This window comes from Rhinoraja longicauda, chromosome 8 (assembly GCF_053455715.1).
Source record: "Rhinoraja longicauda isolate Sanriku21f chromosome 8, sRhiLon1.1, whole genome shotgun sequence".
Classification (NCBI taxonomy): domain Eukaryota; kingdom Metazoa; phylum Chordata; class Chondrichthyes; order Rajiformes; family Arhynchobatidae; genus Rhinoraja; species Rhinoraja longicauda.
In genome coordinates, this window is record NC_135960.1 from 7,011,483 (window position 1) to 7,038,672 (window position 27,190).

The 27,190-nt window shown below is 48.1% G+C and overlaps 1 pseudogene across 1 annotated transcript in view; it reads left to right on the top strand.

Annotated features, from left to right (window-relative positions):
- LOC144595735 (contactin-associated protein-like 5) overlaps window positions 1–27,190 on the top strand; it is an 852,226-nt pseudogene that overhangs the window by 281,877 nt on the left and 543,159 nt on the right. Inside the window, exon 4 of the transcript XR_013547532.1 lies at window positions 24,297–24,444. The product of XR_013547532.1 is annotated as a contactin-associated protein-like 5 (transcript). The remainder of the gene's footprint in view (window positions 1–24,296; window positions 24,445–27,190) is intronic.

Sequence of the window (27,190 nt, forward strand, 5' to 3'; positions counted from 1 at the left end):
CTTCCCCCCTTCCCCCACTACCCCCTCCCCCTCCCCTCTCCACCCCTCCCCCCTCCCCCCACTCCCCCTCCCCCATCCCCCCTTACCCTCCCTCCCCTCCTAACTGCCCCCCTCTCCTGCTTTGGTGTAGCACCCTCTCCTCCCGCCCTCCCCCCGTCCCCCCCTCCCTCCCTCATCCCCTCAATCCCCCCTCTCCGGCATTGGTGCAGCACCCTCTCCTCCCCCACTCCCCCCCTCCCCCCTCGCCCCCTCGCCCCCCCCTCCCCCCTCCCCTCAAAGGATTCACAAAACACTAGTACATTACTTACAATACTCGAAAAACTTTACAATGAGTGGCAAAATGTTAAATGGTCAGCTGGACGTAGATGACCACATCTACACCAAACCCAAACCTGCCAGGAGTAGGCGAGGGCATTCGATTCAATTTGAGATACCAGCTATCAAGACAGATGTGTATAACAATTCATTCTTCCCTTGCACAATTAAAGCATGGAATAGTCTTCACCCTACTGTAGTTACTCAACCAGACGCAACTACATTTAAGGCAGCTCTTCTTCTCCAAGAGGCCCTTCTTGCTTAAGTCCGTACTCCGCCACCTCCAGTTTAAATTCCATTTGGAATGTTTTGGAGGACCAAGAACCAAGTCACAATTGAATGGCGGAATGGGCTTGATGGGCCGAATGGCCTAGTTCTGCTCCTATCTCCTATGAACTATCTGCACCCTGTGGATGGCTCGATTGGAATCATGCATTGTCTTTCCGCTGACTGGTTAGCACGCAACAAAAGCTTTTCACTGTAGCTTGGTACACGTGACAATAAATAAGCTGATTTGCAGGCAGTGGAGATTAGTTTAGGAAGGAGGTGCAGATGCTGATTTACACCGAACATAGACACCTAAAATGCTGGAGTAACTCAGCGGGACAGGCAGCATCGCTGGAGAGAAGGAATGGGTGACGTGTCTAGACCTGAAACGTCACCCATTCCTAATCTCCAGCTGTCCCGCTGAGTTACTCGAGCATTTAGTGTCTACCGGAGATTAGTTTATTTTGATATCAAGTTCGGCTTGGACATTGTGGGCCATAGGACCTGGTCCTGTTCCATACTGTTCAATGTCTACGTCTCTCTCTATTTTAAACTCTTTTGATTTTGTACACTTCAACTATCAATCTTCCTTCTGCCTCGTCAGGAAAGAAGCAACTTCTTAAAAATGTTCCTCATGGTTTAAGTCGGCCAATTCAAGAGATATAACGGTCAATTTCCTGGGCATTCTGCCCATTGATAACATGACGTCTTCAACTCGATGAATCTCGGCTCGGTTCCGTTTATTGTCATGGGTACCGAGGTACAGTGAAAAGCTTTTTGTTGCGTGCTAACCAGTCAGCAGAAAGACAATACATGGTTACAATCGAGCCATTTACAGTGTACAGATACATGATAAGGGAATAACGTTTAGTGCAAGGTAAAGCCAGCAACGTCGGATCAAGGATAGTCCGAGGGTCACCAATGAGATAGATAGTAGTTCAGCACTGGCTCTCTGGTTGTGGTAGGATGGTTCAGTTGCCTGATAACAGCTGGGAAGAAACTGTCCCTGAATCTGGAGGTGTGCGTTTTCACACTTCTGTACCTTTTGCCCGATGGGAGAGGGGAGAAGAGGGAGTGGCCAGGGTGCGACTGGTCCTTGATTATGCTGCTGGCCTTGCTGAGGCAGCGTGAGGTGTAGATGGAGTCAACGGACGGGAGGTAGGTTTGTGTGATGGTCTGGGTTGCGTCCACAATTCGCTGCAATTTCTTGCGGTCTTGGGCGGAGCCGTTCCCAAACCAAGCTGTGATCCCTCCGGATATCAAACGTGTGAAATTTAAAAGCTGATTGAAGTACAAGTGTCCATTTGCCTACTCTGATAGAAAGGAAAATGTACCATGCTAAGTTAAATTTCAATTGCTCTGAAATAATAGTTTTTCTATCTCCAGCAAGTATTTTAGGAGATCTCATTTCAAAAGACCAAATAGGATTTGGTCGAGGGATTACTGAGTGGAGACTTCTAAAATAACGAAGGGAGTTTCTTGTGTCAATAAAGAGAAAGTGTTTAGAGAAATTTGATCGCCCATTTTTTTTTAGTTGCAGTATGATCCGATTTCACTTTTAGTGAAGTAAATCACACTGCAATCATCGCTGGCTCCAATCATATCTAACAGTTTAGTTCAGTTACCAAAGTACAGTGAAAAGCTTTCGTTCCCTGCTGTCCAGTCAGTGGAAAGACAATGCATGATTACAATCGAGCCATTTACAGGGTATAGATGCATATCAAGGGAATAACGTTTAGTGCAAGGTAAAGCCAGCAAAGTCCAATCAAGGATAGTCTGAGGGAGTCATCGATGAGATAGTTCGGCACTGCTCTCTGGTTGTGGTAGGATGGTTCAGTTGCCTGATAACAGCTGGGAAGAAACTGTCCCTGAATCTGGAGGTGTGGCGTTTTCACACTTCTGTACCTCTTGCCCGATGGGAGAGGGGAGAAGAGGGAGTGGCCAGGGTGCGACTCGTCCTTGATTATGCTGCTGGCCTTGCCGAGGCAGCGCGAGGTATAAATGGAGTCGTTGGAAGGGAGGTTGGTTTGTGTGATGGAACTGTGAAGGTATATTTTAATATTTGTATAAATTCTGGTCGTTGGATGAGTTATTTCTTATTGTCTCTCGTGCTGCACACCTGTATTTTCCTGGAGTCTACAACTTGCTACATCACTACACTGGTTACGTGATGCCCATTCTCTCCCATACCAATGTACCTTCCAGCAAATGTTCCGTGTCCCGATTATCAATGGACAATGTCACCACAACTAGAAAACTACTATCTACATCAAAGGAGACCCTCGGACTACCTTTGATCAGACTTTACTGGCTTTACCAGGGCGGCACGGTGGCGCAGCGGTAGAGTTGCCGCCTTACAGCGAATGCGGCGCCGGAAACTCAGGTTCGATCCTGACTACGGGCGCCGTCTGTACGGAGTTTTTGTACGTTCTCCCCGTGACCTGCATGGGTTTTCTCCGAGATCTTCGGTTTCCTCCCACACTCCAAAGACGTACAGGTATGTAGGTTAATTGGCTGGGCAAATGTAAAAAATTGTCCCTAGTGGGTGTAGGATAGTGTTAGTGTGCGGGGATCGCTGGGCGGCGCGGACCCGGTGGGCCGAAGGGCCTGTTTCTGCGCTGTATCTCTAAATCTAAAAAAATCTTAAATCTACCTTGTAGCAAAGATACGAGAGGAACAAGATGGACCACTCCGTTGAAATCGCCTATACTGAAGTGTAGTACGCAAAGGAGCGTAACGTCCGCCATTTTAGTAGGCAAAACCCACCGTCCTATATGCCTCTCGCAGTGTAATCAGTGTTTTGAGGGAACAGTATGTGTGATGATACCATTAAAATGCATCTATCAATTCACAGATTTTTGTTATTTTTCTTTTAAAATGTTTCTGCAAGTTTCTGCCTACTAAAATGGCGCCATGGCGTACTACAGTTTTTAGGGTCGAGTGGTCTATCTTGCTCCTCTAGTATCTTTGTCTTGCACTAAACATTATTCACGTTATTCCTTTCATCATGGATCTGTACACTGTGGACCCCTCGATTGTAATCATGTATTGTCTTTCCACTGACTGGTTGGCACACGACAGAAGCTTTTCACTGTACCTCGGTACACGTGACAATGAGCTAAACTCAACTCACTAGTAGAAGTATATTATGCAAGCTTTCTTCATCTTGCTTTCCAGAGAGATAACATGACAGGGGAATTTTCCAAGATAGACACAAAGTGCTGTAGTCAGGCATCGTCTCTGGAGGATGTGGATAGGTGGTTGTAGGTGATGGGTGATTCTTCAGGCTAGACACAAAATACTGGAGTTAGATTTTTTTAGATTTTTAGAGATACAGTGCAGAAACAGGCCCTTCGGCCCACTGAATCCGCGCCACCTATCGATCCCCGCACATTAACACTATCCTACACACACTAGGGACAATTTTTACATTTACCCAGTCAATTAACCTACATACATGTACGTCGTTGGAGTGTGGGATGAAACCGAAGATCTCGGAGAAAACCCACGCAGGTCACGGGGAGAACGTACAAACTCCGTACAGACGGCGCCCGTAGTCAGGATCGAACCTGAGTCTCCGGCACTGCATTCGCTGTAAGGCAGCAACTCTACCGCTGCGCCACCGTGCCACTGAGTTACTCAGCTGGACAGGCAGATTCTCTGGGGAGAAGAAATGGGTGACGTTTTTCGGATCGAGACCCTTCTTCAGACTGATTCTTCGGACTTATTGTCGTGGTGGGGGGGGGGGGGGGGGGGTTTGTGGGGACAGGGCAAAGCCTGGTGAGTGATGGGTGGATACAGGTGATTAGCAATGGCTAATAAGTCTGGATCAGACATGGTTGAAGAGTAGAAGTGCTGCAGGAATCACAGAGAGAGCAGTGAGGGAGGGTCTCAGAGAACACACATCAGAGAGAGGAGGAGAACTCTTTCCAAAGGTTGCATCCCTCAAGGGTACTTTATTGTCACAAGTAGATAGACAAAGTGAAATTAGTCTTTTGTGTGCAATTCACCAGATCCTTTACATAAACATAATCAGACCTAAATACCAGAGTGCACGAATAGTAAACATTTTAGCTTAGTTTGTTATTGTCACGTGTAAAGTGAAAAGCTTTTGTTTGCATGCTCTCCAGTCAAAGAGATGACTTATACATAATTGTGAAATTCTCTTCCACAGAGGGCAGTGGAGGCTAATTCACCGGACAAACTTAAAAGAGAGTTAGATAGAGCTCTAGGGGCTGGTGGAATCAAGGGATATGGGGAGAAGGCAGGCACGGGTTACTGATTGTGGACGATCAGCCATGATCACAATGAATGGCGGTGCTGGCTCAAAGGGACAAATGGCCTACTGCACCTATTTTCTATTCTATTCTGTAGTGAGACGCCACCTGAGACGCCACCTGCTCCTTTTCTCCAGAGTTGCTGCCTGTCCACAATGGTCCATTGTTGGCTGTGGGATAGGTGATAACGACACTCAACAGGGTGACAGTGAAACTAGTACGACGACTAGGGTGGGGGAGAGGCGGAGAGAGAGAGAGAGAGAGAGAGGGGATGCAAGGGTTACTCAAAGTTAGAGAAGTCAGTGTTCACACCGCTGGGCTGTCAGCTGCCCACGCGAAATATGAGGTGCTGTTCCTCTAATTTGCTTTTGGCCTCACTCTGACAGTGGAGGAGGCCCAGGACAGAAAGGTCAGTGTGGGAGTGGGAGGGGAGTTAAAGTGTTTGGCAACTGGGGGGAAGGTTCTTTTTTTTTAGAGATACAGCGCGGAAACAGGCCCTTCGGCCCACCGAATCCGCGCCACCCAGCGATCCCCGCACATTAACACTATCCTACACACACTAGGGACAATTTTTACATTTACCCAGTCAATTAACCTACATACATGTACGTCTTTGGAGTGTGGGAGGAAACCGAAGATCTCGGAGAAAACCCACGCAGGTCACGGGGAGAACGTACAAACTCCGTACAGACGGCGCCCGTAGTCAGGATCGAACCCGAGTCTCCGGCGCTGCATTGGCTGTAAGGCAGCAACTCTACCGCTGCGCCACCGTGCTGCCATGGTTCCAAACTGGAAGCACCCTACACGGATGACTTATTTAGTTTAGTTTAGAGATACAGCACGGAAACAGGCCCTTTTTTAGCCCACCGATTCCGCGATGGCCACGATCCCTACACACTATCCTATGCACACAAGGGACAATTTACATTTGCACCCAGCCACAATTACTCCACAAACCTGTTTGCCTTTGGAGTGTGGGGCGGAAACCGAAGATCCCTGTGACAACCCAGGCAGGTCACAGGAAGAACGTACAAGCTCTGTACAGACAAGCACCCGTTGTCAGGATCGAACCCGGGTCTCCGGCGCTGTAAGGTAGTAGTTCTACCGCTGCGCCACCGTGCCGCCCTTATGTGTTATAAAATTTCTAGGATCGTTTCATCTTCCTGCCCTCCATTCCAGCACAGAACAGTGGCACAGTGGTAGAGTTGCTGCCTCACCATGCTTACAAGTCAAGTCAAGTCAAGTCAAGTCAAGTTTATTTGTCACATACACATACACGATGTGCAGTGAAATGAAAGTGGTAATGCCTGCGGATTGTGCAAAAAAAAGTTACAATTACAGCATACATAAATTAAAATTAATACAGAAAAGAAAATTTAGTCCCTGGAGTTATAATAGTTAACAGTACTGATGGCCTGTGGGAAGAAACTCCGTCTCATCCTCTCCGTTTTCACAGCGTGACAGCGGAGGCGTTTGCCTGACCGTAGCAGCTGGAACAGTCCGTTGCTGGGGTGGTAGGGGTCCCTCATAATCTTGATCTGCAGCGCCAGAGACCCGGGTTCGATCCTGACTACGGGTGCTGCTGTCTGTACGGAGTTTGTACGTTCTCCCCGTGAACTGCGTGGGTTTTCTCCGAGATCTTCGGTTTCCTCCCATGCTCCAAAGACGTGCAGGTTTGTGGGTCAATTGGCTTGGTATAAATGTTTTTAAAAATTGTACGCTGTGTGTGTGTGTGTGTGTGTAGGGTAGTGTTAGTGTGTGAGGATCGCTGGTCGGTGCTGACTCAGTGGGCTGAAGGTCCTATTTCCACGCTCTATCTCGAAACTAAAACGAAACTTTCATCTTCCTGCCCTCCATTCCAATGTGTTTGATGAGGCGCTTCAGAACTAAACGTTAATAGAGGTCTGCTCTGTCAAGTCACCGCACACCACCGGCCCTGATAATGATGTATGCACACAGCAATCGGTAATAATAACCTTAAATATCGCAGACATGATTCACTTTAGTTCAGATTCGATTTGGGATCAGCATAGATCAAGATGAAATGTCACTGCTCGCCCGATCAGCCTCGGCTTAATTTGGATTTGAGCCTAATGAATCACTTTGTCCTGGTGCTGAAGGGAGATCTCGGGAGTGTTTTATACTTCTGCCACCATTTGTAAGTCGCAGAATTGTTTAATAATGTAGCATTTGCCGCAAATCAATCGCGTGGACCAGTTAATTTAAGAAGATAACTGCAGATGCTGGTACAAATCGAAGGCATTTATTTCACGAAATGCTGGAGCAACTCAGCAGGTCAGGCAGCATCTCGGGAGAGAAGGAATGGGAGACTATTCGGGTCGAGACCCTTCTTCAGACATGGACCGGTTAATGTTGAAGTGACCATACGGGATGCAACAGCGTTAGCACATTGTAGTTCCTACGTCAACGGGGCAGCGTTAGGCTATTCGGCCCATCAAGTCTTAGACTGGAGATGAGGAAAAACCTTTTCACTCAGAGAGTTGTAAATCTGTGGAATTATCTGCCTCAGAAGGCAGTGGAGGCCAATTCTCTGAATGCTTTCGAAGAGAGAGCTAGATAGAGCTCTTAAAGATAGTGGAGCCAGGGGGTATGGGGAGAAGGCAGGAATGGGGTACTGATTGAGAATAATCAGCCATGATCACATTGAATGGCGGTGCTGGCTCGAAGAGCCGAATGGCCTACTCCTGTACCTGTTGCCTATTGCCTATTGTCTATTGTCCACTGACCTCTGGTGTCTGGTTAAGCAACACTTCTACTTGTGTTGTCTCACCATTGATTTCAATTCCCTTCACATTCTCGGCAGGTTCCCCGTCTGCAATCTTAATGCCAACTTCACTTGCGAGGGATAACAACGGTTTTCCCCACCGCACAACCTCATCCCTGGACGATAAAATCAAATCAAATACTAGAGGGCAGAGCTTTTTCCCTGAGGAGAGAGGGTGGGGGCAAGGTTTAATAGAGACGTGCGGGGTAACGTTTTTTTACACTGAAGGTGGTGAGTGCCTGAAACACGCTGCCGAGGATGGTACTGGACACAGATACAATAGTGGAGTTCAAGAGACTTTTAGATAGGGACTAGACCAAGTGGACCCGTTCGGCCCAAACCTCTCCTGCATTGGTGCAGCACCCTCTCCTCCCCCCTTCCCTCTCCCCCACTCCCTCTCCCCCTCCCCCTTCCTTCCACTCCCCCCTCCCTCCCCCCTCCGTTCCATTCCCCTCTCTCCTCCCCCCTCTCCCACCCCCTCCATCCACCCCCTTCCCCCTCCCCCTCCCCCTCAACCCCCCTTATCCCCCTCCCCATCTCTCCTCCCCTCCCCTTCCCTCCCCACCCCCTCCCCTTCCCCACCACCCCTTCCCCACCCCCTCCATCCACCCCCTTTCCCCGTCCCCTCCCTCTCCCCCTCCCCCTCAACCCCCCCTATCCCCCCTCGCCCCTCTCTCCTCCCCTCCCCCTCCCCCTTCACACCCCCTCCCATCCCCTCCCTTCCCCTCCCCCTCCCCTCCCCCTCCCCTCCCCCTCCGCCCCTTCCTCTCCCCTTTCCCTCCTCCCCCTTCCCCTCTCCAACCCTCCCCCTCCCCTACCCTCCCCCTCCCCTCCCATTCCCCTCCACCCCTTCCTCTCCCCTTTCCCTCCTCTCCCCTCACCCTCCCTCCCGTTCCCCACCTCCACTTCCCACTCACTCCACCCCCTCAAACCCCTTATCCCTCCCTTCCCCCCTCCCTCCCTCCCTCCCTTCCCCCCTCCCCCCCTCCCTCCCCAGGAGATAGATTTCAACTTTAAAATGTGAATAACTTTAAAAATATAACACCGATTTCAATGAAACCTCTTCCATTAGCACCAAAGGGATGGCGGTGAGTAAGGTGGGCATAAAACTGTTGCGCTATCGTGTACTGTTTTCGCTGTGGTTCAGGAACAAACAAACAAACAAAGGAGAGTTTCGGTGGGGTAGATATGGATATGAAAGGGATAAGTTCATGGGTTCGAGGAACAGAATTAAGCCATTGGGCCCATCAAGTCCCCTCCACTCTGGGTGTCCTAGTGCATCAGTCACTGAAAGGAAGCATGCAGGTACAGCAGGCAGTGAAGAAAGCCAATGGAATGTTGGCCTTCATAACAAGAGGAGTTGACTATAGGAGCAAAGAGGTCCTTCTGCAGTTGTACAGGGCCCTAGTGAGACCGCACCTGGAGTACTTGGTGCAGTTTTGGTCTCCAAATTTGAGGAAGGATATTCTTGCTATTGAGGGCGTGCAGCGTAGGTTCACTAGGTTAATTCCCGGAATGGCGGGACTGTCGTATGTTGAAAGGCTGGAGCAATTAGGCTTGTATAAACTGGAATTTAGAAGGATGAGGGGGGATCTTATTGAAACATATAAGATAATTAGGGGATTGGACACATTAGAGGCAGGAAACATGTTCCCAATGTTGGGGGAGTCCAGAACAAGGGGCCACAGTTTAAGAATAAGGGGCAGGCCATTTAGAACGGAGATGAGGAAGAACTTTTTCAGTCAGAGAGTGGTGAAGGTGTGGAATTCTCTGCCTCAGAAGGCAGTGGAGGCCAGTTCGTTGGATGCTTTCAAGAGAGAGCTGGATAGAGCTCTTAAGGATAGCGGAGTCAGGGGGTATGGGGAGAAGGCAGGAACGGGGTACTGATTGAGAGTGATCAGCCATGATCGCATTGAATGGCGGTGATTGGCTCGAAGGGCTGAATGGCCTACTCCTGCACCTATTGTCTATTGTCTATTGTCTATTCAATCCAACCCGTGCGACCCTGTGCTATCAAACGTTGCCCCAGTCAAAGGAAACGGTGCAATCTGTTCCCTGCATCTAGTCCCTGTGGCTGAAACACAGTCTCAGAAGCACTGTACTGCTCCAGTTACCTCAGCTTGTTTTATCCCCTTGCATTAATTTCTGTCGTGCCCTGGTAGGAACTGACAGGCTGTCAGAGGACCAGTGACATCGATTCCTTGTCCTATCACATCTGAAATCAGCTGCATCTTCAACCCAACAGAGCTCAAATAAATATTTATTGATCACCCGTCCATCATCGCTGGTTACTAGTTCCAGATATTAATATTGCATTACAGCTTACAGAATATCACACCTGTTGGCCTTAAAATAAAGCCTTTCCCGCTGGTACATTGTTACTGAACTTTGGTCATTTGGAGGGATAATATTGTTATATTGAGATTTTATACTGATATTTTATAGTTTGCTCTCCGGTTGTGAAAGGATGATCCTTGATCGGACTTTGCTGGCTTTACCTTGCACTAAACGGTATTCCCTTATCATGTATTTGAGGCAGTGCAGCGTAGGTTCACGAGATTGATCCCTGGGATGGCGGGACTGTCATATGAGGAAAGATTGAAAAGACTAGGCTTGTATTCACTGGAGCTTAGAAGGATGAGAGAAACAGATTATAGAAAATTATAGAAACATATAAAATTATAAAAGGACTGGACAAGCTAGATGCAGGAAAAATGTTCCCAATGTTGGGCGAGTCCAGAACCAGGGGCCACAGTCTTAGAATAAAGGGGAGGCCATTTAAAACTGAGGTGAGAAGAAACTTTTTCACCCAGAGAGTTGTGAATTTGTGGAATTCCCTGCCACGGAGGGCAGTGGAAGACAAATCACTGGATGGATTTAAGAGAGAGTTAGATAGAGCTCTAGGGGCTAGTGGAATCAAGGGATATGGGGAGAAGGCAGGCATGGGTTATTGATTGGGGACGATCAGCCATGATCACAATGAATGGCGGTGCTGGCTCGAAGAGACGAATGGCCTCCTCCTTCACCTATTTTCTATGTTTCTATGTACTTATACACTGTAAATGGATCGATTGTAATCACGTGTTGTCTTGCTGCTGACTGGTTAGCACCTGACAAAAGCTTTTCACTGTACCTCGTTACACGTGACGATAAACTAGACTAGAATTACTGCTTCAGAATATTGAATGCAGAACTCAATTTTCATATCTCATTTCTTCTGTGTGCTGCCATTTTCACGGACTTTCTGACAGAATCCTAGACTGACCCTCAACCTAAACTGTATCACAAAATGCTGGAGTAACTCAGCGGGTCAGGCAGCATCTCAGGAGAGAAGGAATGGGCGACGTTTCGGGTCGAGACCCTTCAGGTCTCGTCCCGAAACGTCGCCCATTCCTTCTCTCCTGAGATGCTGCCTGACCCGCTGAGTTACTCCAGCATTTTGTGATACCATCGATGTGTACCAGCGTCTGCAGTTATTTTCCTACTCAACCTAAACTGGCTCTTTGTGCTTAGGCTGATTCTTTCAGAGAGAGCCAATTAATAGACAATAGGTGCAGGAGGAGGCCATTCGGCCCTTCGAGCCAGCACCACCATTCAATGTGATCATGGCTGATCATTCTCAATCAGTACCCCGTTCCTGCCTTCTCCCCATACCCCCTGACTCCGCTATCCTTAAGAGCTCTATCTAGTTCTCTCTTGAATGCATTCAGAGAATTGGCCTCCACTGCCTTCTGAGGCAGAGAATTCCACCTGAGGCACGGTAGCGCAGCGGTAGAGTTGCTGCTTTACAGCGAATGCAGCGCCGGAGACTCAGGTTCGATCCTGACTACGGGTGCTGTACTGTAAGGAGTTTGTACGTTCTCCCCGTGACCTGCATGGGTTTTCTCTGAGATCTTCGGTTTCCTCCCACATTCCAAAGACGTACAGGTATGTAGGTTAATTGGCTGGGTAAATGTGAAAAATTGTCCCTAGTGGGTGTAGGATAGTGTTACTGTACGGGGATCACTGGGCGGCATGGACTTGGAGGGCCGAAAAGGCCTGTTTCCGGCTGTATATATATGATGATATGAATTCGATGAAACATAGCAACGTGACAAATAGGTGCAGGAGGAGGCCATTCGGCCCTTCTTGAGAGAACTAGATTTTAGAGTGGCGCAGCAGTGGAGCTGATGCCTCCGAGCGTCAGAGACCCGGGTTCGATCCTGACCACGGGTGCCGTCTGTACGGAGTTTGCACGTTCGCCCCGTGACCTGGGTGGGTTATCTCCGGGTGCGCCGGACTCCCCCCCACACTCCAAAGACGTACAGGTTCGTAAGCTAATTGGCTTGGTATAATTGTAAATTCTCCCGGGTGTGTGCGCAGGGTAGTGTTAGCGCGCGGGGGATCGCTGGTCGGCGCGGACACGGTGGGCCGAAGGGCCCGTTTCCGCGCCGTATCTCTAAACTAAAACTAAAAGGAGGAAAGTTTAAAGACCACATACTGGGCAAGCCATTTACACAGAGCGTGATGGGTGCCTAGAACATGCTGCCAAGGATGGTGGTGCAAGCAGACTCGGGTAGTAGCATTTTAAGTGGCCTTTAGGTTGGCACATGCAAAGAATGAAGGGATTTGGAGCAGGCAGGAGAGGATTAGTTTATTTGGCATCGTTCAACGCAGACATCTTGGGTTGATGAGCCTGTTCCTGGGCCGTACTCTTGTATGTTAATGACATGCTGTTTGATTTTCTAATTCCTGGCAGTACCTCCACACTAACCTTTCACACTGAAATAGGCCTCGCGGGCGCACAGATCCCTCTGCATCTCGGAGAGCTCAGCAATCTGCCACCCTTCACATCATATGCTTTATCCTCCTAAAGTTTGTATTTTGGGTGGCACAGTGGCGTGGCAATAGAGTGGTGGCTAAACTGCCTTGCAGCGCCAGAGTTAGATAGAGCTCTGGGGGCTAGTGGTATCAAGGGATATGGGGAGAGGTTGGGCACAGGTTGCTGATGGTGGATGATCAGCCATGATCACAATGAATGGTGGTGCTGGCTAAAAGGGCCAAATGGCCTCCTCCTGCACCTATTTTCTATTTTTCTGTTTCTATGAATAGACAATAGACAATAGGTGCAGGAGTAGGCTATTCGGCCCTTCGAGCCACCACCGCCATTCAATGTGATCATGGCTGATCATTCTCAATCAGTACCCCGTTCCTGCCTTCTCCCCATACCCCCTGACTCCACTATCCTTAAGAGCTCTATCTAGCTCTCTCTTGAATGCATTCAGAGAATTGGCCTCCACTGCCTTCTGAGGCAGAGAATTCCACAGATTCACAACTCTCTGACTGAAAAAGTTTTTCCTCATCTCAGTTCTAAATGGCCTGCCCCTGATTCTTAAACTGTGGCCCCTTGTTCTGGACTCCCCCAACATTGGGAACATGTTTCCTGTCTCTAACGTGTCCAACCCCTTAATAATCTTGTACTTTTCGATAAGATCCCCTCTCATCCTTCTAAATTCCAGTGTATACAAGCCTAGTCGCTCCAATCTTTCAACATATGACAGTCCAGCCATTCCGGGAATTAACCTAGTAAACCTACGCTGCACGTCCTCAATAACAAGAATATCCTAAACTAATCTCATCTGCCTGTACGTGATCCATATCCCACTATACATCACTATCACATCTGCTTCCACCACCATGTTCCAGCATGTTCCAGCGTGTTCCAGCATGTTCCAGCATGTTCCAGGCACCCACCATCCATTGTGTAAAAAAAGTTTGCCCACACATCTCTTTTAAACATTGCCTATGATGATCTCTTATGTTCTGCAAAACCGTTAGTTATTCGAAAAGCTCCAACAAGATTGTCAAACACATATTCCCCCCCCCATGAAACCATGTTGACTCAGCCTAATTATCTTGATAATATCTTTAATAATAACTCGAAATATTTTCCCTGTGACAGGTTTGAAGCTAATTAGGCCTTAGGTTCCTGCTTTCTGTCTCCTGTCTTTGATTAGAAGAGTTATATTTGCTATTGCAGATCTAATGGAATCTTATCCAAACCAATGCTTCAAGTAACTTAGTTTGAGTTTAGAGATACAGCGCGGAAACAGGCCCTTCGGCCCACCGAGTCCGCACCGACCAGCGATCCCCGCACAGTTGTACAGGGCCCTAGTGAGACCGCAACTGGAGTACTGTGTGCACTTTTGGTCTCCAAATTTGAGGAAGGATATTCTTGCTATTGAAGGCGTGCAGCGTAGGTTTACTAGGTTAATTCCCGGAATGGCGTGACTGTCATATGTTGAAAGACTGGAGCAGCTAGGCTTGTATACACTGGAGTTTAGAAGGATGAGAGGGGATCTTATCGAAACGTATAAGATTATTAAGGGGTTGGACACGTTAGAGGCAGGAAACATGTTCCCAATGTTGGGGGACTCCAGAACCAGGCGCCACAGTTTAAGAGTAAGGGGTAGGCCATTTAAAACTTTTTCAGTCAGAAAGTTGTAAATCTGTGGAATTCTCTGCCTCAAAAGGCAGTGGAGGCCAATTCTCTGAATGCATTCAAGAGAGAGCTTGATAGAGCTCTTAAGGATAGCGGAGTCATACGGTATGGGGAGAAGGCAGGAACGGGGTACTGAGTGAGAATGATCACCCATGATCACATTGAATGGTGGTGCAGGCTCGAAGGGCAGAATGGCCTCCTCCTGCACCTATTGTCTATTGTCTATTAACATTATCCTACAGACACCGGGGACAATTTGCATTTATACCAAGCTAATTAATCTACAAACCTGTACGTCTTTTGAGTGTGGGAGAAAACCGAAGATCTCGGAAAAAAACCCCACGCAGGTCACGGGGAGAACGTACAAACTCCGTACGGACAGCACCCTTAGTTGGGATCGAACCCGGGCCTCTGGCGCTGTAAGGCAGCAACTCTACCGCTGTGCCACCGTACTCACCAGCTATTTCTTTGAATGAGACAAAGTGCTAGAGTAACCCAGTGGGTCAGGCAGAATCTCTGGAGAAAAAGGAGGGGTGATGTTTTGGGTCGGGACCCTTCTGCTATTTATTTTCGGACTTTAGTTTGAAGTTCAATTGGACATGGAGATATGTCGACCCAGAGCTCAGTACCACTGCCCTGGTGATTTCCCTGAGCTCCGCTCTCCCTTCCAGTTCCTGACATAACCAGTACTTTGATATAACTTGAATTCTCTATCATGAGGTAAAATGCATTATTCAGAATGAGGCCGATCCCAAACTGGAGGAACAGCACCTCATATTTTGCTTGGGCAGCTCACAACCCAAGATTCAAGATTGAACATTCAAGTTCAATATATATTGTCACATGTACCAATTAAGGTAAATTGAAATTTGAATTACCATACAGCCAAACCAAACGCCTTAATCATCCCGAGCTCCCGGTGGCTGAGCACTTCAACTCCCCCTCCCACTCCCAGTCTGACCTTTCTGTCCTGGGCCTCCTCCAGTGCCATAGTGAAGCCCACCGCAAATTGGAGGAACCGCACCTCATATTTCGTTTGAGCAGCTTACAGCCCAGCGGTATGAACATTGACTTCTCCAACTTTAGATGGTTCCTCTGTCCCTCTCTTCCCCTCCACCCTTCCCAGTTCTCCCACCGTCTTCCTGTCTCCACCTATATCCTTTCTTTGTCCCGCCCCCCCGACATCAGTCTGAAGAAGGGTCTTGACCCGAAACGTCGCCCACTCCCTCTCTCCTAGATGCTGCCTGACCCGCTGAGTTACTCCAGATACAGCCATACTAAGTGAAAAGCAACAAGACACACAGCCACATAAAGTAAAATTTAACATAGACATCCACCACAGCAGACTCCACATTCCTCACTGTAATGGAAGACAATAAAGTTCAGTCAACTTCCTCTTTGTCTTTGTTCGAGCAGTATGAATATTGATTTCTCTAGCTTTAAGCAGCACTTACAACCCTTCCCTCCGCCCCTCCCCCACCCTAGTCACTTTACGAGTTTCAAAGTCGTCTTGTGTAAGAAGGAACTGCAGATGCTGGTTTAAACCGAAGATAGACACAAAAAGCTGGAGTTAACTCAGTGGGATGGGCAGCAACTCCAGAGAGGCGGAATGGGTGACATCTTCGACGAGAGTTTAGCAACATGCTCTCCCCCTCTGTGATTTCTCCTGCCCTCCTACTCTATGACCACATTATAGTTCCTCTGTCCTTCTCTTCCCCTCCTCCTTCCCAGATCTCCCTCTATCTTCCTGTCTCCACCTATATCCATCCTTTGTCCCGTCCCCCTGACATCAGTCTGAAGGAGGGTCTCGACCCGAAACGTCACCCATTCCTTCTCTCTCTCGAGATGCTGCCTGACCTGCTGAGTTACTCCAGCATTTTGTGAATAAATTCTTCAGACAAAGTCGTCTTGTTGAGGAAAGATTGAAAAGACGTATAAAATTTTCAAAGGACCAGATGCAGGAAAAATATTCCCAATGTTGGGGGAGTTCACAACCAGGGGCCACACAGTCTAAGAATAAAGGGGAGGCCATTTAAAACTGAGGTGAGAAGCAACTTTTTCACCCAGAGAGTGGTGAATTTGTGGAATTCTCTGCCGCAGAGGGCATGGAGGCCAAATTACTGGATGGATTTAAGGGAGAGTTAGATAAAGCTCTGGGGGCTAGTGGAATCAAAGGGTATGGGGAGAAGTTAGGCACAGGTTACTGATTGTGGATGATCAGCCATGATCACAATGAATGGTAGTGCTGGCTCGAAGGGCCGAATGGCCTCCTCCTGCACCTATTTTCTATGTTTCTATGAGTTCCATTGTCTCATTGGAATTTAGAAGGATGAGGGGGGATCTTATTGAAACATATAAGATAATTAGGGGATTGGACACATTAGAGGCAGATAACATGTTCCCAATGTTGGGGGAGTCCAGAACAAGGGGCCACAGTTTGAGAATAAGGGGTAGGCCATTTAGAACGGAGATGAGGAAGAACTTTTTCAGTCAGAGGGTGGTGAAGGTGTGGAATTCTCTGCCTCAGAAGGCAGTGGAGGCCAGTTCGTTGGATGCTTTCAAGAGAGAGCTGGATAGAGCTCTTAAGGATAGCGGAGTGAGGGGGTATGGGGAGAAGGCAGGAACGGGGTACTGATTGATAGTGATCAGCCATGATCGCATTGAATGGCGGTGCTGGCTCGAAGGGCTGAATGGCCTACTCCTGCACCTATTGTCTATTGTCTATTGTCTATTGTCTAACTCGTGCTCACCCAGCACACAGGTGACAATGGCCTGTTTCATTTATCATCCATACTTTTTTTTGCATATCTTTCATTCTTTTGTTCTATATCTCTCCACATCACCATCGATATCTCACGTTTCCCGTTACGCTGACCCTTGGTCTGAAGAAGGGTCTCGTCTCGAAACGTCACCTGTTCCTTTTCTCCAGAAATGCTGTCTGACCCGCTGAGTTACCACAGCATTTTGCGTCCATCTTCGGTTTAAGCCAGCATCTGCACTTCCTTCCTACACATGAGTCTGTCAGCGATTGACTAAGAAAGACCATGGGGAATTTTTCTTTGAATACACGGAATTCTTATTCATTAAGAATGTTTAATCAGACAAGCTGTTGAACACAAATTTAATTGACAATAGACAATAGGTGCAGGAGTAGGCCATTCGGCCCTTCGAGCCAGCACCGCCATTCAATGTGATCATGGCTGATCATTCTCAATCAGTACCCCGTTCCTGCCTTCTCCCCATACCCCCTGACTCCGCTATCCTTAAGAGCTCTATCTAGCTCTCTCTTGAAAGCATCCAGAGAATTGGCCTCCACTGCCTTCTGAGGCAGTGAATTCCACAGATTTACAACTCTCTGACTGACAAAGTTTTTCCTAATTTCCGTTCCAAAAATGGCCTACCCCTTATTCTTAAACTGTGGCCCCTGGTCCTGGACTCCCCCAACATTGGGAACATGTTTCCTGCCTCTAACGTGTCCAACCCCTCATCCTCCTGTGCTCCCAGGAATGGAGTCCCAGCCTGCTCAACCTCTCCCCCTTTGCTCTGACCTGCAACCTCTGGCAACATCCTCATCAGTCTTGAACCCGGGTACTTCAAAACGTTGTGCGAGTCCTTGCTCGGGTAGTGCATTCCAAACCCCAGCCCCTGTCTGGGTGAGCAATAGACAATAGACAATAGACAATAGACAATAGACAATAGGTGCAGGAGTAGGCCATTCAGCCCTTCGAGCCAGCACCGACATTCAATGCGATCATGGCTGATCACTCTCAATCAGTACCCCGTTCCTGCCTTCTCCCCATACCCCCTCACTCCGCTATCCTTAAGAGCTCTATCCAGCTCTCTCTTGAAAGCATCCAACGAACTGGCCTCCACTGCCTTCTGAGGCAGAGAATTCCACACCTTCACCACTCTCTGACTGAAAAAGTTCTTCCTCATCTCCGTTCTAAATAGCCTACCCCTTATTCTTAAACTGTGGCCTCTTGTTCTGGACTCCCCCAACATTGGGAACATGTTTCCTGCCTCTAATGTTTCCAATCCCCTAATTATCTTATATGTTTCAATAAGATCCCCCCTCATCCTTCTAAATTCCAGTGTATACAAGCCCAATCGCTCCAGCCTTTCAACATACGACAGTCCCGCCATTCCGGGAATTAACCTAGTGAACCTACGCTGCACGCCCTCAATAGCAAGAATATCCTTCCTCAAATTTGGAGACCAAAACTGCACACAGTACTCCAGGTGCGGTCTCACCAGGGCCCGGTACAACTGTAGAAGGACCTCTTTGCTCCTATACTCAACTCCTCTTGTTATGAAGGCCAATCTTCCTTGAAACCCTGCTAAATCTCTTACCTCTTTTTGTTGAGGGATGCAGCACTGAAACAGACCCTTCCGCCCACACATTAGCACTAGCCACACACACTAGGGATAATTTTACATTTATACCAAGACAATTAACCTCCAAACATGTACGTCTTTGGACGTGTGGGCGGAAACCCAAAGATCTCTGAGAAAACCCATGGGGAGAACGTATAAAGTCAGGATCGAACCTGGAACACGGGCCTCTGGCGCTGTAAGGCAGCAACTCTACCGCTGCGCCACCATGCAATAACCCTTACTTTAAACATGTGTATGCTAGATAAAGACACCACTGCCCTGGGTAAACGTTTGCTACTGCCTGCCATATCTATACCTACCTCCTGCAGTTGTACAGGGCCCTAGTGAGACCGCACCTGGAGTATTGTGTGCAGTTTTGATCTCCACATTTGAGGAAGGACATTTTTGCTATTGAGGGCATGCAGCGTAGGTTCACGAGGTTAATTCCCGGAATGGCGGGATTGTCGTATGTCGAAAGACTGGAGCTGGAATTTAGAAGGATGAGAGGAGATCTTATTGAAACATATAAGATTATTAAGGGATTGGACACGCTAGAGGCAGGAAACATGTTCCCAATGTTGGGGGAGTCCCGAACCAGGGGCCACAGTTTAAGAACAAGGGGTAGGCCATTTAGATAGGAGATGAGGAAAACCGTTTTCACTTGTGAAGCCGTGGAACTCTCTGCTTCAGAAGGCAGTGGAGGCCAATTCCCTGGATGCTTTCAAAAGAGAGTTAGATAGAGCTCTTAATGATATTGGAGTCAGGGGTATGGGGAAGAAGGCATGAACGGGGTACTGATTGTGGATGATCAGCCATGATCACGGTGAATGGTGGTTCTGGCTTGAAGGGCCGAATGGCCTCCTCCTGCACCTATTGTCTATTGTTTATTGACGTTGTGTGACTTTACCAGATCTTTTTCTCCTACACTAACGCTAAAGTTTGGCCTGACTTTGCAATGACCTCTAGAAATTTCTCGTGCTGTGCCGTGTGTGTGATCATGTTTTATTTTGGAGTTGAATTCTTCAGCATCGTGGTCTTGCCTGTCTATTGTCGATGGGACTAGATATAAAACCTGCTGCACCCATTGTTATATTTTGTCCCCCCATTCTCGCGCTTTCTCCCGACAGTGACTCCTTCATCCGAAGTGTAGTTCATTGATCTGGTAGCTGCCCTCACAAGGGGCCGGCTGACACTTAAACGAGGGAAACATCACGCTTGTGATCACAGGATCAGGCCCGGAGGAAGTAGGTGGTGGGAAGTGGTACAAGAGACCCTTGCTGTCTTCAGCACAGATCTCCACCCTGCCTGACAGTCCCTTCTGGTGCCGTGAACCTAACGTACTGTCCTTCTGTAACGAGCCATTCAATTCTGGCTTTGTGCGGCCTGGTGGGTAACAGGAATTTGAGGGCTCCAGGCTCTGCTTCTCCCGGGCAGGTCTCTTCAGAAAGGGTTGGAGAGGCCTTAGGGTTACCAACAATACAGTAGAATACAATGCAATGTCTTTATTGTCATTGTACAACGAGATTAAGAATGGCACTTCTATATCGATGCTATAAAATAAATAAAATAAATCACGGGGAAAACGAAAACAGCAAAGGACCATGGGGGCATCTGTCTATTGTCTATTGTCTATTCCAAAGACGTGCAGGTTTGCAGGTAAAATTGGCTTTTGTTATAAAGGTAAAAATTGTCCCCAGTGTGTGTCGGGTGGTGTTAATAGAAACGTAGAAAACATAGAAAATAAGTGCAGGAGGAGGCCATTTGGCCCTTCGAGCCAGCACCGCCATTCATTGTGATCATGGCTGATCATCCACAATCAGCAACCCGTGCCTGCCTTTACCCCCATGTCCCTTGATTCCATTAACCCCTAGAGCTCTATCCAACTTGCTGTCCGGTGATCGGCACGGACTCGGTGGGCCGAAGGGCCTGCTTCCGTGCCGTATCTCTAAACTAAAAGCAATTTGCTTTAAAACTCCTTTCCCAAGGCCATTTGGCTCACGAACAGGGGGGAAAAAAGAAACCCCAAAAATTGTTCCTTTAATTGCTGTTCACCCATCATTAAGGTGGCCGAGGTCCATGCTCGACTTTTATTAACTGGTTTAATCCAAGGAGTGTAAGGCTGGGCAGGGATGGATCATTTTGATGATTAAGGGTGTGTGATTATCGAACCAAACATCTTTGGTACTTAAACTTGTGAGCAAAGCAATTTATGCTTGCATTGATTAATTCCGCAAAAAGAGCTGCTTAAACCAGGGTTATACAGGTAGGTGAGAATGTATACATTATGGCACCAGCTTGCTGCTGAAACATTATTGGTTTTCTCTGTGTAATTTTAGTTTTCAACCAAGTGTCGTAGTACCTGAGTTGAAAAATAACTGGACCAAAGAGATTTGGTATCCTTGTATCAGCTGCAGAGGTGGTTTAGGATTCTGGGACTACAGTACTGGAATAGCCTCATCTTTCCAGTAGACATGCATGTTTAATAAACCCTTCGATTTTCTACTTGTCAGGGGCAATGTCAAGATAAAAAATAATCTCACGTAAAACAACAAGACGGAGAGATTCTTTAGTTCTCACAAGTCCAGGCAGCACGGTGGCGCAACGGTAGAGTTGCTGCCTTACAGCGAATGCAGCGCCGGATACTCAGGTTCGATCCTGACTACGGGCGCCGTCTGTACGGAGTTTGTACGTTCTCCCCGTGACCTGCGTGGGTTTTCTCCGAGATCTTCGGTTTCCTCCCACACTCCAAAGACGTACAGGTTTGTAGGTTAATTGGCTGGGCAAATGTAAAAATTGTTCCTAGTGGGTGTAGGATAGTGTTAGTGTGCGGGGATCGCTGGTCGGTGCGGACTCGGTGGGCCGAAGGGCCTGTTTCCGCGCTGTATCTCTAAATCTAAAAATCTAAAAAATTCTGTTTGCCCCCAGAACTGTCGCCAGAGTTGTTAATCCACGGTACTGTTTAGTTTTATTTTTGTTTTTAGACATACAGCGCGGAAACAGGCCCTTCGGCCCACCGAGTCCGCACCGACCAGCGATCACCCCGCACATTATCGCACTATGGTGTACAGTTTTGGTCTCCAAATTTGAGGAAGGACATTCTTGCTTTTGAGGGCGTGCAGCGTAGGTTCACCAGGTTAATTCCCGGGATGGCGGGACTGTCGTACGTTGAAAGACTGGAGCGACTGGGCTTGTATACTCTAGAATTTAGAAGGATGAGAGGGGATCTCATTGAAACATATAAGATTATCAAGGGATTGGACACGCTAGAGGCAGGAAACATGTTCCCGATGTTGGGGGAGTCCCGAACCAGAGGCCACAGTTTAAGAATAAGGGGTGGGCCATTTAGAACGGAGATGAGGAAAAACTTTTTCACTCAGAGAGTTGTGAAGCTGTGGAACTCTCTGCCTCAGAAGGCAGTGGAGGCCAATTCTCTGGATGCTTTCAAGAGAGAGTTAGATAGAGATCTGACTGCTCGAACCTAGATTTGTGCCTCCATCTCCTTGACTAAAGCCTCACGATCCCTTGACCGAGGCTTGGGCAGAGTGGATGTGGAGAGGGTGTTTCCACTAGTGGGAGTGTCTAGGACTAGAGGTCATAGCCACAGGATTAAAGGACGTTCCTTTCGGAAGATGAGAAGGAATTTCTTCAGTTAGAGGTTGGTGAATCTGTGGAATTATTTGCCACAGAAGGCTGTGGAGGCCAAGTCCATGGATATGTTTAAGGCAGAGATAGATAGATTCTTGATTAGTATGGGTGTCAGAGGTTATGGGGAGAAGGCAGGAGAATGGGGTTAGGAGGGAGAGATAGATCAGCCACGATTGAATGGCAGAGTAGACCTGATGGGCCGAATGGCCTAATCCTGCTCCTGTCACTTATGACCTCATGATCCTGATTACGGCCTTGCAGCGCCGGTGACCCAGGTTCGATCCCGACTACGGCTGCTTGTCTGCACGGAGTTTGTACGTTCTCCCCGTGACCTGCAAGGCTTTTCTCCGAGATCATCAGTTTTCTCCCACACTCAAAAGACGTACGGGTTTTGCAGGGTTAATTGGCTTGGTATAAATGTAAAAATTGTACCTAGTGTGTGTAGAATTTTTAGATTTTAGAGATACAGCGTGGAAACAGGCCCTTCGACCCACCGAGTCTGCGCCTCCCAGCGATCCCCGCACTTTAACACTATCCTACACACACTAGGGACAATTTTTACATTTGCCCAGTCAATTAACCTACAAACCTGTACGTCTTTGGAGTGTGGGAGGAAACCGAAGATCTCGGAGAAAACCCACGCAGGTCACGGGGCGAACGTACAAACTCCGTACAGACGGCGCCCGTAGTCAGGATCGAATCTGAGTCTCAGGCGCTGCATTCGCTGTAAGGCAGCAACTCTACCACTGCGCCACCGTGCCGCCGTAGGATAGTGCTGGTGCGCGGGGATCGCTGGTCTGCCCGGACTCGGTGGGCCGAAGGGCCTGTTTCCGCGCCGTATCTCTAAACTGAACTAAACCTTTGGCCTCCATTCGATTATCCCCCACTCCTCTGAACTCGAGGCATATTTATGTGACATTCCACACAGTTTATCTCACACAACCCTGGTGTTAACACGAAAGGAGTCATTGCTTTAATTGACGATGAAAGAATTGATTTCTTTGTGTGATTTTAAATGGCAGCCTACGCTCATATATTGTGAACCAAATTGTCAAAGTTCCAGAAGCATCCACTACCGATCCATGCACAGGATATCTGCATTAGTTCTCACGTAATAAATATCTGCACGGAGGAAAGTTTGATTGATTAGCACACGTTGCGATTCCCAGAAGCACATTTGGGGCGGCGTGGTGGTGCAACAGTAGAGTTGCTGCTTTACAGCGCTTACAGCGCGCGCTACCTGGGTTCGATCCCGACTACGGGTGCTGCTGTCTGTGCGGATTTTGTACGTTCTCCCCGTGACCTGCCTGGGTTTTCCCCCCGAGTCCTTCGTTTTCTTCCCACGCTCCAAAGACGTACGAGTTTGTTGGTTAATTGGCTTGGCATAAAAATGTGAAATTGTCCCTGGTGTAGTGTTTAGATTTTTAGATTTAGAAATACAGCGCAGAAACAGGCCCTTCGGCCCACCGGGTCCGCGCCGCCCTGTGATCCCCGCACACTAACACTATCCCACACCCACTAGGGACAATTTTTACATTTGCCCAGCCAATTAACCTACAAACCTGCACGTCTTTGGAGTGTGGGAGGAAACCGAAGGTCTCGGAGAAAACCCACGCAGGTCACGGGGAGAACGTACAAACTCCGTACAGTACAGCACCCGTAGTCAGGATCGAACCTGAGTCTCCGTGCTGCAATCGCTGTAAGGCAGCAACTCTACCGCTGTGCCACCGTGTTAGTAGGATAGTGCTAATGTGTGGGGATCGCAGACTCGGGGGGGCCGAAGGGCCTGTTTCCATGCTGTGCCTCTGAAGCTAAACTGAACTCCAGCAGGCAAGTGATTATAGACAATAGACAATAGACGATAGGTGCAGGAGGAGGCGATTCGGCCCTTCGAGCCAGCACCGCCATCCAATGTGATCATGGCTGATCATTCTCAATCAGTACCCCGTTCCTGCCTTCTCCCCATACCCCCTGACTCCGCTATCCTTAAGAGCTCTATCTGGCTCTCTCTTGAATGCATTCAGAGAATTGGCCTCCACTGCCTTCTGAGGCAGAGAATTCCACAGATTCACAACTCTCTGACTGAAAAATTATTAACTGGCGAGTTATGCCGGCCTGGTTATCATGGTTATTTTCCTTTCCTTCCTTGCAGGCCTTCGTGGGAAACTTGAATGCTGATACTGTCGCGCACCACAAGTTGCAGAACTCCATCAAAGCCAGGTTCCTTCGTTTTATGCCCCTGGACTGGAATCCGAACGGAAGAATCGGAATGCGTGTCGAACTTTACGGCTGTTCTTACAGTGAGTAGAAAGCTTCCAACATCAAATGGCTGGTGCAAGCACACTTTAGTCCAGTTTAGTTTACTGTCACGTGTACCGAGGTACAGTGAAAAGCTTTTGCTGCGTGCTAACCAGTCAGCAGAAAGACAACGCAGGATTACATTCGAGCCATTCACAGTGTATGGATCAATGATAGCCTCGGGCATATGGTGCCCGCGTGACCCGTCCTCAACCCCCAGTGCCATCCCAAACGTCCCGCAAGGATTGGACGTGTTAGAGGCAGGAAACATGTTCCCAATGTTGGGGGGAGTCCAGAACCAGGGGCCACAGTTTAAGAATAAGGGGTAGGCCATTTAGAGCGGAGATGAGGAAAAAAAAATTCCAGTCAGAGAGTTGTAAATCTGTGGAATTCTCTGCCTCAGAAGGCAATGGAGGCCAATTCTCTGGATGCTTTCAAGAGAGAGCTAGATAGAGCTCTTAAGGATAGCGGAGTCAGGGGGGAACTGATTGAGAATGATCAGCCATGATCACATTGAATGGTGGTGCTGGCTCAAAGGGCCAAATGGCCTACTCCTGCACCAATTGTCTATTGTCATAGGTCCACTGCCTGGCGCAAAAGATATATAATTTTTCCCTGGTTCACATGCGCGGAAACAGGCCCTTCGGCCCACCGAGTCCGGGATCCCCATTGGCACTATTCTGCACACTTTTTTCACATTTCAGTCTGAAGAAGGGTCTCGACCCGCAACGTCATCCATTCCTTCTCTCCTGAGATGCTGCCTGACCCGCTGAGTTACTCCAGCGTTTTGTGATACCTTCGATTTGTACCAGCATCTGCAGTTTATTTTCCTGTATATAATTTCTCCCTGCCGCTCGACAAGCATCTGATAAACGTAGGCTGGGACATAATCTTAACAAAGCGTAATAGAAAGGAGGTTGTTTATATCATCGCTGACAGAATCAAATATGTTCTTCAGTGAAGGTCGCGGGGAAAAAAATCAACTCATCCTCCTTATCAGTCGTAGTGCCGTTAACAAGGTTACCGAGGTACAGGGACCTGGGATAAACTTCTTGCACGTGAGATAATGATCACAGCTCAACAGTGGCCCGAGGGTGATAATCTCTCGATGTGCAAAAAAAACAAAACAAAGATTAAGCCCGGCCAGAAACTACTTTTACCTCACCTCCTGGTCAGTACTTACCGAACTGGTCTTCAAATCTCTCGTTGCCCTCTCCCCCTGACTCTCAGTCTGACGAAGGGTCTCGACCCGAAACGTCACCCATTCCTTCTCTCCTGAGATGCTGCCCGACCCGCTGAGTTACTACGGCTTTTTGTGTCTATCTTCAGTTTAAACCAGCATCTGCGGTTCCGTCCTACAAACTACGCCTGGATAGAGTGGATGTGGGGAGGATGTTTCCACTGGTGGGAGAGTCTTGGACCAGAGGCCATGGCTTCAGAATAAAAGGACGTACCTTTAGAAAGGAATATCTTTCTTCAGCGGGTGATGAATCTGTGGAATTCATTGCCACAGAAGGCGGTGCATGCTAAGTCAATGCATATTTTTAAGGTGGAGATTGATAGATTCTGGATTAGAAAGGGTGTCAAGGGTTATGGAGAGAAGGCAGGAAAATGGGATTAGGAGGGAGAGATCAGCCATTTGTGTCTGTGATGTTTTCTTGATTAGTACGGGTGTCAGGGGTTATGGGGGGAAGGCAGGAGAATGGGGTTGAGAAGGATAGATCGATCAGCCATCATTCAATGGCAGAGTAGACTTGATGGGCTGAATGGCCTAATTCCGTTCCTACAACTTATGTTCTTTAGAACTTATTTGCGAAGAAAGGAGACATAATAGTGCACAAGGACACCAGACCTTGGTGTCCTTGTACACCAGTCACTGAAAGTAAGCATGCAGGTACAGCAGGCAGTGAAGAAACCTAATGGCAAGTTGGCCTTCATAACGAGGGGATTTGAGTATAGGAGGAAAGAGATCCTTCTGCAGTTTGTACTGGTGAGACCACATCTGGAGTATTGTGTGCAGTTTTGGTCTGCTAATTTGAGGAAGGACGTCCTTGCTATTGAGGCAGTGCAGCATAGGTTCACAAGGTTAATCCCTGGAATGGATGGACTGTCATATGAGGAAAGATTGGAAAGACTAGGCTTGTATTCACTGGAGCTTAGAAGGATGAGAGGGGATCTTATAGAGACGTATAAATTTTTAAAGGACCGGACAAGCTAGATGCAGGAAAAATGTTCCCAATGTTGGGGGAGTCCAGAACCAGGGGCTACAGTCTAAGAATAAAGGGGTGGCCATTTAAAACAGGTGAGAATTTGTGAATTTCTCTGCCACAGAAGGCAGTGGAGGCCAATTCACTGGATGAATTTAAAAGAGAGTTAGATAGAGCTCTAGGGGCTAGTGGAATCAAGGGATATGGGGAGAAGGCAGGCACTGTTTACTGACTGTGGATGATCAGCCATGATCATATTGAATGGTGGTGCTGGCTCGAAAGGCCAAATGGCCTCCACCTGCACCTATTTTCTATGTTTCTATGTTTCTAATATAAGAATCAGGACTAGACCATAGATCCTAATGTGTCTGTTCTGAAACTCACGTATATCAAGTTGAACTGATTGTGAGATAGTAACAAAGAACTGCCGAGGCTGGTTAATACACAAAAGGACACAATAGACAATAGACAATAGGTGCAGGAGGAGGCCATTCGGCCCTTCGAGCCAGCACCTCCATTCAATGTGATCATGGCTGATCAT